General features: G+C 43.1%; 1 protein-coding gene across 5 annotated transcripts in view; it reads left to right on the top strand.

Annotated features, from left to right (window-relative positions):
* The first annotated feature begins 7,642 nt into the window (after window positions 1-7,642).
* Window positions 7,643-9,748, top strand: part of MPDZ (multiple PDZ domain crumbs cell polarity complex component) — a 98,738-nt gene continuing 96,632 nt past the window's right edge. For all 5 annotated transcript variants that reach the window (XM_086769910.1, XM_086769909.1, XM_086769908.1 and 2 more), the window contains exon 1: window positions 7,643-7,718. The gene's annotated coding sequence lies outside the window, so the exon portion shown is untranslated. The remainder of the gene's footprint in view (window positions 7,719-9,748) is intronic.

Here is a 9,748-nt window from a genome sequence, read left to right as displayed (position 1 = left end):
TTTCATGCAGAGTAGAGATGCACATACACACAGAGTAGTTCAGTGGGCAGGCTCCCCACCTGGACTGTAGTAGACCCTAATTCAATTAGAATTCCTCCCTTTGTTTGGATTGAGGGGTCTCTTGATCAAGGACACTACTATGACATTCCTTGAGTGAGCTAGGTTAAAGACTTCTGTTTTTAAATGTCAATAACAACATGCATGAGGACTGCGAGTTGGAACAGTCTTGGTGTCAAATGCAGGGACCGTGCTGAAATCAAAACCCCATTACCTAGGATAGTCTAGGTTATTTCTGCAAGAGTTTAAAGCCCTTCCAAGAGCAATCTCAATTCATTTGTTTCACTGCCAAATTCTTCCTTAAAAATGGTGAAGCAGGCTGCCCCTCGGTCATTGTGTTACATGAGCAGGAAGATATTCTCTAACAAAGACATTTAGGTACAGTCCTCAAAATCAGATAGAAAAATGTCTGGTTTATTAATTCTAGCAGGGCTTACCCTAGGGTAGACCAAAAGAATATAATGAAACAAAGATGGAGGTAAATTCATCTAGGTAAATTCAATGTCACAAATGTAATGTACCTTCCCATGTTTCTATAGTTGCCTGGGCATTTAGTTCTCTTTTTCAAAGCTCAAGTTCTCAAATGATACAGACATGAGAGAGAACAGCATGGGAGGGAAAGGGTGATTTTTGTTTAGTTGGGTTTTGTTTACTTTCTGAAATTACATTATTATTCTTCATTCCTCCTGCACACAAATTAGATTCAGAGTTCAAACATTATTAACAGCAGCTTTAAAATTCATCATTTTGCAGTTGTTAAATCCATTTCCTCTTGGTTTGTCCCCTTGGCAACAAAAATTAAAAGGCAACCATATGATGAAAAAAACCCTGCAGCTCATCTGAGCCTGTCTTTGCATAACACATTTTGAGATTTTGACTGGTTGTAGACTTGATGTTGGCTCAAGCCAGAAAACTAGAGAAAGTTCATGAGTGCCTTGAGATCTTGTCCTGTGCTCTACACACTGTATGAATCCTTAAAAGGTTGAATAAAAAAAATAAAATGGAGACTTAGCCAATGACAGTGGCAACAGCGTCTGGCTAGAAAATGAACTGTTTTCTGCACACAAAGTTGTGAGCACAGATGGGCAACCACTTTACTGCTGAAAGTGTGAGGTTCAGCTTCCTACAGTTGCGTGGTTTTTATATGGAATATTCGTTCTTATTTTTACTTATGGTCGATGTTTCTGGAACTTACAGCTAAGGGAAAATTTTCACATTTTGTATTTAAGTCTTCAGCACTTCCTTGGTGGCATGTAGGAATGGTGAACCCCTTTGCAGTGGCCGAGCACCTAAAGAGTAAGGCAAGTCCAGCACCAACCAAACTGTAAGGATTTTTACATCATCGAACCTACCTGAGACCTTAAAAACCTGTCCAGTTACAGATGTGCTCATTCACATCTGGGCCAACAGTCTGCAGCACAAAGCACCAGAAGTTTCCTCCTTTCATCCAGCTCACTGAATAGAAGATATTCTCAATTTGGGAAAGGTTCTCCCCACTCCTCCTGTGCTGATCTTTCTAGACCAAACAGCATTGGAACAGGATGACAGGGATAATGGCTAATAAAGCCTTTTTCCTGGGTAGCCTCTTCCAGAGATTAGAGCTATTTCCTTTGGAGATGTTACCTGCCATCTGCAAATGACTGGGCTGATGTCAATGAGCAATATGTAGTTTTCAGGTTCCTAGGCAGAGGGACATGTACTTGGCGTGTTTGGATTTTACACTCAAAACCTGCACACCAACACCAACACCAACACTGGTGGTAATTCTTAGTCTGTAATAATCAGATGTTCAACTCAACTATGTACTAATGTTATTAACTGCAGTTAACAATACTAGTAATATTAACAGTTTTAGTTCTAAATTGAAGTGCAGCTACATCATAAACAAGGTGGAAAGAAGGATGCAGATGTATATTTTGGTCTCTTCTCTAAACATCGTTTAAAATTGAGAGCACAGCCATTTGGAAACAGACCCCTTGGAAACACAGCTGGGGAAGGTCACAGAGAAGAGTTGTTTACAAGGTCTCTCTGTACACACAATGACTTCACAAAGCAATTGCTAAATCTTCACTGCTCTCTCAAACAGATGACAACTCTGATGCTGGTCCTTATTTGGGACTGGGATATACCATTTTGATGGTCCAATAGGTTTATCCAAAATGGGTCATCTCATGACTGTCTCTGGGAATAAAAGGCTCGAGACTGCAGATGCAGAGCTGTATTTTTCCTAAGCTTTTAACTCTGAAAACCACTGGAACAGACACACCTCTCCAATTTCACAGTTTGAATCAGAAGCAAAGAATTGAAGACGGCCCATATTCTCAAAGCTGGTGTGCGTCATACACTGTATAGGGTGGGACCTCAGATGCTGATTAGCTAAATAGTGCGTACAGAGGAAAATAAAAGCTATTTAGACAGTGATAAACTGCAGAGCCATGTGACAAATTGATCTATATGTACTGCTCTGCTTTAGTTTCACCAATTAATCTTCAAGAGGATTTATTCTGAAAATAAATAAACCCAGCAGAGAGACGTTTCCTTTCCTTCCTATAAAAATGGCTCCCTCCCACCTATTGTGTGCTGTACTTGACCTGGCTATAAACTGGTTAATAACATGGCATTTTTTTTCCAGACAAATTTATGTCACTGTGCTGATATCCCAGCACTTAGGGAAGAGGTGCTATCACTTTCAATACCTAACATTAACATCACCAGCTGCATACAAAGTCCTGAACTAGTCATGCCAGTTCCTCCCATTCTCAGTTTTTTTAACATCCAAGGAAATACAATGTAGGACCTACCAATTTTTCTAACACAAAATTTATTAATGAGATCTCGTGTTGTCTTTTCAAATAGTGGAACAACTGTTGCATTGACAACTACCCCAGATCACATGTTGCTCTGGACTGTGTCCCTTGAGGCACTTCCAAAAAAAGCCTTTTATATTAGATTTTCTGAGAGTGGAATCTGTCAAATATGTGGCCACCTTCGGCAAAACACAACATCTAAAAAAAAGAATAAGAAGGCTTAATCTGACAAAACCAGACTCTCCTTGTAGGTATTAGGCATCTGAAAAATCCACGATAAGGTTAATATGCTTTGTCACTTACTTGGCTTCACTTCCCTGCTACGGGCAAGGCCTGTGGTTTTAAACAATCCTGTTTGTGTGTAAATAAATGCCCTTTTAATTTGCCACAATTTCAAGTATTTTGTTGTGTAGTTATAAATAATTAACATACCTTTTATGATTTTTCAACTCTGTTTTACCTTACGGGGCATACTTTCTCTTCTACGCACATGTGTAACCTCCAATAGCAATAATAACAGCTATGAAGTATGTCCCCAGGGGAGACAATTTCCCTAAAAACTTTTAAAATGTAAATGTATGCACCATTCTTGCCAACATGTATGCTCCAGTAAATGAAACTAATATTCTGTACTTGCCAGCATAATAATCCAAAAATTGAATAAATTCCAAGCACCAAAGTTAAGAGAAAGTTCCTAATTTTAACTCTGCTTAACAACGTGCATGGTGTTAACTCCAACTGCATAGTTAGTTCTTGCCATCTGACTTTTGAAGTGTAACTTTTACTTTGAGGTGACAGAGGAGAAGGGTGTTAGGTTTAATTTGACTGTAGCCTTCTACTAGCATAACTTCTGCAAAATGAAGTCCAAAAATACTGTATTCTAAAGAGCTCCATGAAAAAGAAGAAGATGGTGATCCACCCTTATTTGGACAGGTAAGGATAGAAGGCATAACCACATACTTAATATATTTAGACTAGAAGCTATAGTAATTAGGATCATAGCTACCTTTGATCTCAGATTGGTTCTCTACAATTTAATTCCACTGAATGCAATGGATTATTCTCGGTTTACACATCTGGGAATAAAATTCGGTCTATAATAATTATTACCATTTTCTAACAAGGAAGACTGTTTTTGTTGTGTTTAACCTAAAATTTGAGTAAATGCCCTGCTGAAAAGTGTAATATTGTATGTATATCCATGTAAATACACATTAATATACATTAACAAAATGATGCTGTAATATTGAAGAGTAAGCAATTAATTAAGGTAGTCTGTGTGAAAGGGTTTATTTGGTATTTTATTCTAAGTTCAGAGATGGAACTTTTCAAACATAAATATAAAACAGGTAAATATTTCTGAGTCTTTCCTCTCAGAATTCTTCTATGTTCCTAAAACACATATTCTACCCATTCTACAGTGGGGCATGCAAGAGTAATGCCCATACCAAACCACCCAGAGTGACAAAAGTAAACAGTTACTGTTCTGAACACATCTTTTTTTTTTGTTAGGAAATAAACTGACTTGTGCCATAAATGTTGTCAAATGTGTTTCACAGGCAATATCCTTCTCACAGTGAAGTCAATGTTAGTGACTCAGATAGAGCAGGATCAGACTCTCACTCTCATTTCATTTGCTAGATCCTGTTCCCATTACTATTTTAAAAGACTGTATTCCCAACAGTGGTCTAATGAATTATTTAATGGACACATAGCCTTGTTTTTGCTGTCTCTGTTATTTTTGTAAAGACTTTTTTCCTGAATTTACTTCTTCTTCAAGTTTTTTAATAAATCTAAGCAATACATCATTAATATTAATCGTTGCTATTTCACCAGCAGTAAGTAAATCAGGAAGGCAGACATCTCATCCAATATTGATACTTCTACCATGGGGATATTATAAATTGGCCTGAGAAATGAAATATTACTGGAGATTAATACTGGTGAATATAAAATATTTTTTTTTTAGTTCCCCTTCATCTTCTCCTTAAGAATCCTTTCTGACAGAATATTACATTATGGATTTTGTAGTGGTAATGGTCTTTCGAAGAAAGCTTACCTTTCAAAAAAACTGTTTGCAGTTTTTATTTAAAATCACATGGATAAATGTATGTAGATATATAATTTTTTTTTTTTAATTTGTAAACACATTTAGAGTTGAAATACAAAGTAGACTCTCTTTCCTCACATTTTAAGGATGATTTAAGGACAGCATCTCTCAAAATTACACAATATTAATGGCCACACTACTTACACTAAGGAAGCCATGCCAGAATTTAAATATCGTGTGTCACTGCACATCACCTAACTCACCCTGGGGAATCATTAATACTTTGAGACTCTCTTTTTTTCTGGGAAGGAGCTGGAGGGGTAACATGGTTTCCTCATTGTGGAATCAGTGAAATGACTATCTTCTTATCCTACTTGATAACACTTCTGGCAAAAGGAAAAAATGAGTAAGTGCTAATTGCTGATGTCTTTCTAGTTGTCTTTCTAAAGCTCTTAGCAGGTATGTCCACAAGATCACTATTGTACTCCAGCTCCTAATAGTTTGCTTTGCTATGTGCTAGAAACACGTCTGCACGACTCCTCATCAGTCCTAGGCTACTCTACATGAGAGCTCATTATATCACTGTGATGCAAATTCTTGTTACAGATGTTTTATATGTTTCCCGACAGGGCAAGGTTTGTGGGCACAGCTATGCTAGCGTAATTATACCCACGCAAATATTTTTAATGCAGGCAAGGCTTAAGGTAGCATGATGTTTTGAACTTCAGTAGGTATAATCCACTTAATATACACTTCAAGGGCCCTGACAAAATCTGAATATAACTGAAAATGCAATTCTACTTGAGAATAGCAGTTTGCATGCTAAAAAATTATGTGAAAGGTATATCCCATACAAGTACAAATGGCACTGGGAAGAATTATTACATGGCTGATGTTGTTACACATCAGGAGTAAAGTACCATTGCACCTAATTTTGACCTGGTTTTAGCTCCAAATAAACTTATTAGAGCCACTATATTTTATTTCAGTGGGATGCCATGGTTAAAGCCTGAGCAACAGAAAAAAAAAAAAACCAACAAAAAAAATCCCCAATACCAGCCTGATTTTGCCCTTATCTAATCTACTGTGGCTTATTTCTTGAACACAGGCACCTTACTTTTAAGATTTCATTCTGGATTCAATAAAGGCTCACGTAACACAGAAAGCCGGTGGGACAGTTTATAGAGCATTCAATGAATGTCCCAGCTGTAGCAAACAGAGCCTCTATATTTGATTTAAAAAACCAATACGCTCACCAGCACATGGTGGATTCATCAATCTAACCTGGAAATAAAATCTTGAAAAGTATTTTTTCTTAGTTAAGAAGTGGAAGAATGTTTGTTAATCAGGTGTAATTACACACATATTTTAATACACAGCAGAGGAAAACGTAGCTAATGATTTGGGGTTCTTTAATCTCCAACTGTAATAAGCAAGAGAAATATGGTTTAGAGGGTCAACTTTTTTTCAGAAGTTAATCTTCCAAATAAAAAAAAGAAAACATGCAATTTATAAAGAGCTGTGTTTCTTCAAGTTCACATGATAAATGTTCTGCTTATGAAAGTGTTTGTACCGGGGTTGCACTTATGGATCCTCTCTCAAATAAACAGGGCAGTATTCCATTCTGTCTCCAAAAACAATAACTTTATTTAAATTGTTTGTGGGACAAGAAAGCCACCTGAAACAACTACCACCTGCATATGATGATGCTTACATTTGAAATAAATATGGAGAAAGAACCAAGCCAAACCAGAAGGGAAGCAGACGAAGAGCACACCAAGCCTCTACAGAGCCAGGGCTGAAGTGCCCAGCAGAACCCAGCCCGGACCCCATTCTCTGTGCAGGGTGTTAGCCCAACTGAGCCCCCCGAGTGCATCGGCAGCGAGTCATTATCTCCTAGCAAGGAAAAGGGGAGACCGTGACTGTGATAATGTTTGCTAGGTGAAGCAACGTTAACAAACAGCAAAATACTTTGACTTTTTGCAAAACTTAACGTTTTGTGGTCATTGCAAACACTCCTGCATTATCTGCTTTGTTCTTACAATGTTTATACATATGTGAAATGTACAAGACATCTCTGCTTTTAGTCAAGGCACTAACCAGCTGCTGCTTAGAGGGAAAATCATCATGAGCCCTACGACCGTATTCATCATTCTGGCTAACTTCAACATGGGTTGTTTCTTGGTTTTGTTTCTCGTGGTTAGATTTTGGGGTTTTTTTTACCATTTCCAAACATTTCCCATTCTCCTCCGTTCCTGCCCGGCCTCATCTCGTTGAGCCAGGCAGGGGAAGGCCTGGGGCTGGCGGGGCAGCACGCAGGACCAGGCCCGGGGCCTGACACCCCGGCAGCCCAGCTCCGCGCTGTCACTCCCGCCACGGCGGCTACTCCGCCGCTCGGCCCCGACTGCCGCCTCCCCTTCAGCCGCCGGGAAAGAAACTTTGCTGGAAAGGGCTGGGACACGCCGCGCCAGGCAGGGAGCGGGCCGGGAGCGGGCCTGGAGGCCCTCAAGCGTGGTCCCTGCAACCCCCTTGGTACCCCCGCCCCGCGTTGTCAGGATGCGGCGGCCCGAACCAGCCCGGAGCGGCACCGCCCCCGCAGACCCGCCGGCGGGGAAGCCGGGGCCGGGGTCGGGCCGGGCCGGGCCGAGGGGGCGGCGGCGGCGGCGGCGCAGGATTAGGTTTCAGGCGGCCGGGGCGTGCCTGAGCGCGCTTCCCCCGCGGCGCGGCTCGGCGCCGTTACTTGGGGGCGGGAAGGGCGAAGGCAGAGAGCGGGGCCGGGTCGCGGGGCCAGCCGAGCAGCTGGGGTAAGCGGGGCGGGCGGCGGGGCGAGTCCGCCCGTGCCGTGCTGCGGGGGTGCGGGCAGGGCGGGGAGGGTCCCGCGGTGCCGCGGGAGTTCTGAGCGGCCTTTTAAAACGTCTTTATCTGCCGAAGTTTTATTTATTATTGTACTGCTGAACAGCCGGGTTTTGCGGGAGGGGGGTGCGGCTGGAGGAGTAGAGAGGCGGCGGAGCTGCGGGGTGGGGGCTGAGCCTGTTGCTCTCCCCCCCCCGGCCCCCTCCCGCCCCCGCGCTCCCTCTCCGTGCCCGCCCCGGGCCGAGCTGTCCGCGGGCGGCGGGGAGCAGCGGCGGGGAGCAGCGCCGAGGACCGTGCCGAGGCTCCGGCCTGCAGCGGGCGGGCGGTCCGCGGGCTTGGGCGGCCTGGCGGGGAGTCGTCCTCACGTAAACAAAAGCCGAGCCTGCCCCGGCTGCAGCAGCGAGCTCCGCTCCCCACTCCCGCCCCTCCGTTTTTAACTCCCGCGGGAGTGTCTGATGCCGGGGGAGGTCTCCTCACCTGCTGCCGTCGCAGAGCTACGGGCGGCTGCGGCTCGGGGTTGGGGGAGCCCCCGGGCGCCGCGGCCCTCGCCCACCGCCTGTGGTCGGCGGCGCTGAGAGTCGCCAGGAGCCACAGGCTGCCCGCAGGCCCCGGCCAGGCCGGCGGTTTCCTCCGCGGCGGGCGGGCTCCGGCGGTCGCCCCTGGTCGAGTACCGGGGCCAGGACCTGTTGCCGTGCTGGTGCTCCCGGCAGGTCCGGACCCCGCTGCGACTTTCTCGCATCCCCCCGGGGTCTGCGTGTAAAGGTGACCGTTTTGGCAGAGTGGAAGTGGAGGGGCGAGGCGCAAGCCTCTGTCTGTGCCCTTTGGTGGGTCTGGTTGTGGGAAGGCAAGGGTCCGGTTTTTGGGATGATTTGTTTCTCGTGTGCTGTTCCCCCTTGCTGCCAGTACCTCCCTACTTTACTGGAAAGCGTAATGGGAAGAAAGAATGTTAAAAAAACACACCTCACAAAGCCGACCACCTGTACTCCGTGTACCACACTTAACAGATTCGATTTGCCATCTGGCTGAACAGTGTTGTGTTCTTTTTTTCTTTTGCTTTTGTAAACACTGCCTCATCCCTTTGTATTTTTTGCTTCTTAACACATGCAGAAGATTTTGGTAGTATAAGCTATTGAACAGAAAACGTCCTTAGTGTCTTTGATGCCAGAACGGGTAGCAGGAGTCTCTTACCGGACCACTGCAGTGATTTACCGTGGTGGAGCTGAAGGGTCTGAATTCTGACATTGCGGAAGTCTATTCTGTAATGCCTTGTGGTTTCCCCATCAGCACTGCCTTTTCCAAGTTAACAGCTACTCACTGGGAGGGAAGAATCTAACCTGGAAAAGAGGAAAGTGGTGAAATATTTTTTTGGGAAATGTTATTTGATGCTCTGGTGGAAATGGAAAGTAATATAATGTTAGAAGAAAACAACGTAGAATGAAAATATCTGAGGACATATCCACCTTAACTAGCAGCATTTTTTACAGCAGAGGACTTCACCTTATTTTTTTTTCTTTTCAAAATTGTTTTACATTTTTAGGACACTTATTTTTTATCTCTCCGTATCTTGTTAAGAGTAATACACATAACATTTACTGATTAGCACGAGTGTTTCTAATGGCCTCCTTTGTGCTTTCAAGAAGCTTTTTCATCAGGAACTGGATACATTCTTGCCTCTCTTTGCATGAAAGTGCACCAGGAAAGTTAGATCAGTATCAGCACTAGGGAAAAGAGAACTGTACTACTTACATACTAATGGGTGATCTTTATATTCCATCTGGTTCTGTGTCTCTGAATTCTTCAGAGAGGGATGCCGCACAACTTCTCAGTTGCACAAATTGCTGCAAATTGTTTTGTTTTAATAGATAACACTTTAATCAATGTATTGAGAACTATTATAAAAACCTTTTAAATAATCTACTCCATGTTTCATGTAAGAAAATTTAAAATTCTATGGAGTGTATCAAGTAAATTTTCTAATTGG

This window comes from Chlamydotis macqueenii, chromosome Z, assembly GCF_036417535.1.
Source record: "Chlamydotis macqueenii isolate bChlMac1 chromosome Z, bChlMac1.mat, whole genome shotgun sequence".
Taxonomy (NCBI): domain Eukaryota; kingdom Metazoa; phylum Chordata; class Aves; order Otidiformes; family Otididae; genus Chlamydotis; species Chlamydotis macqueenii.
This window is presented reverse-complemented; position numbering and strand designations above follow the sequence as displayed.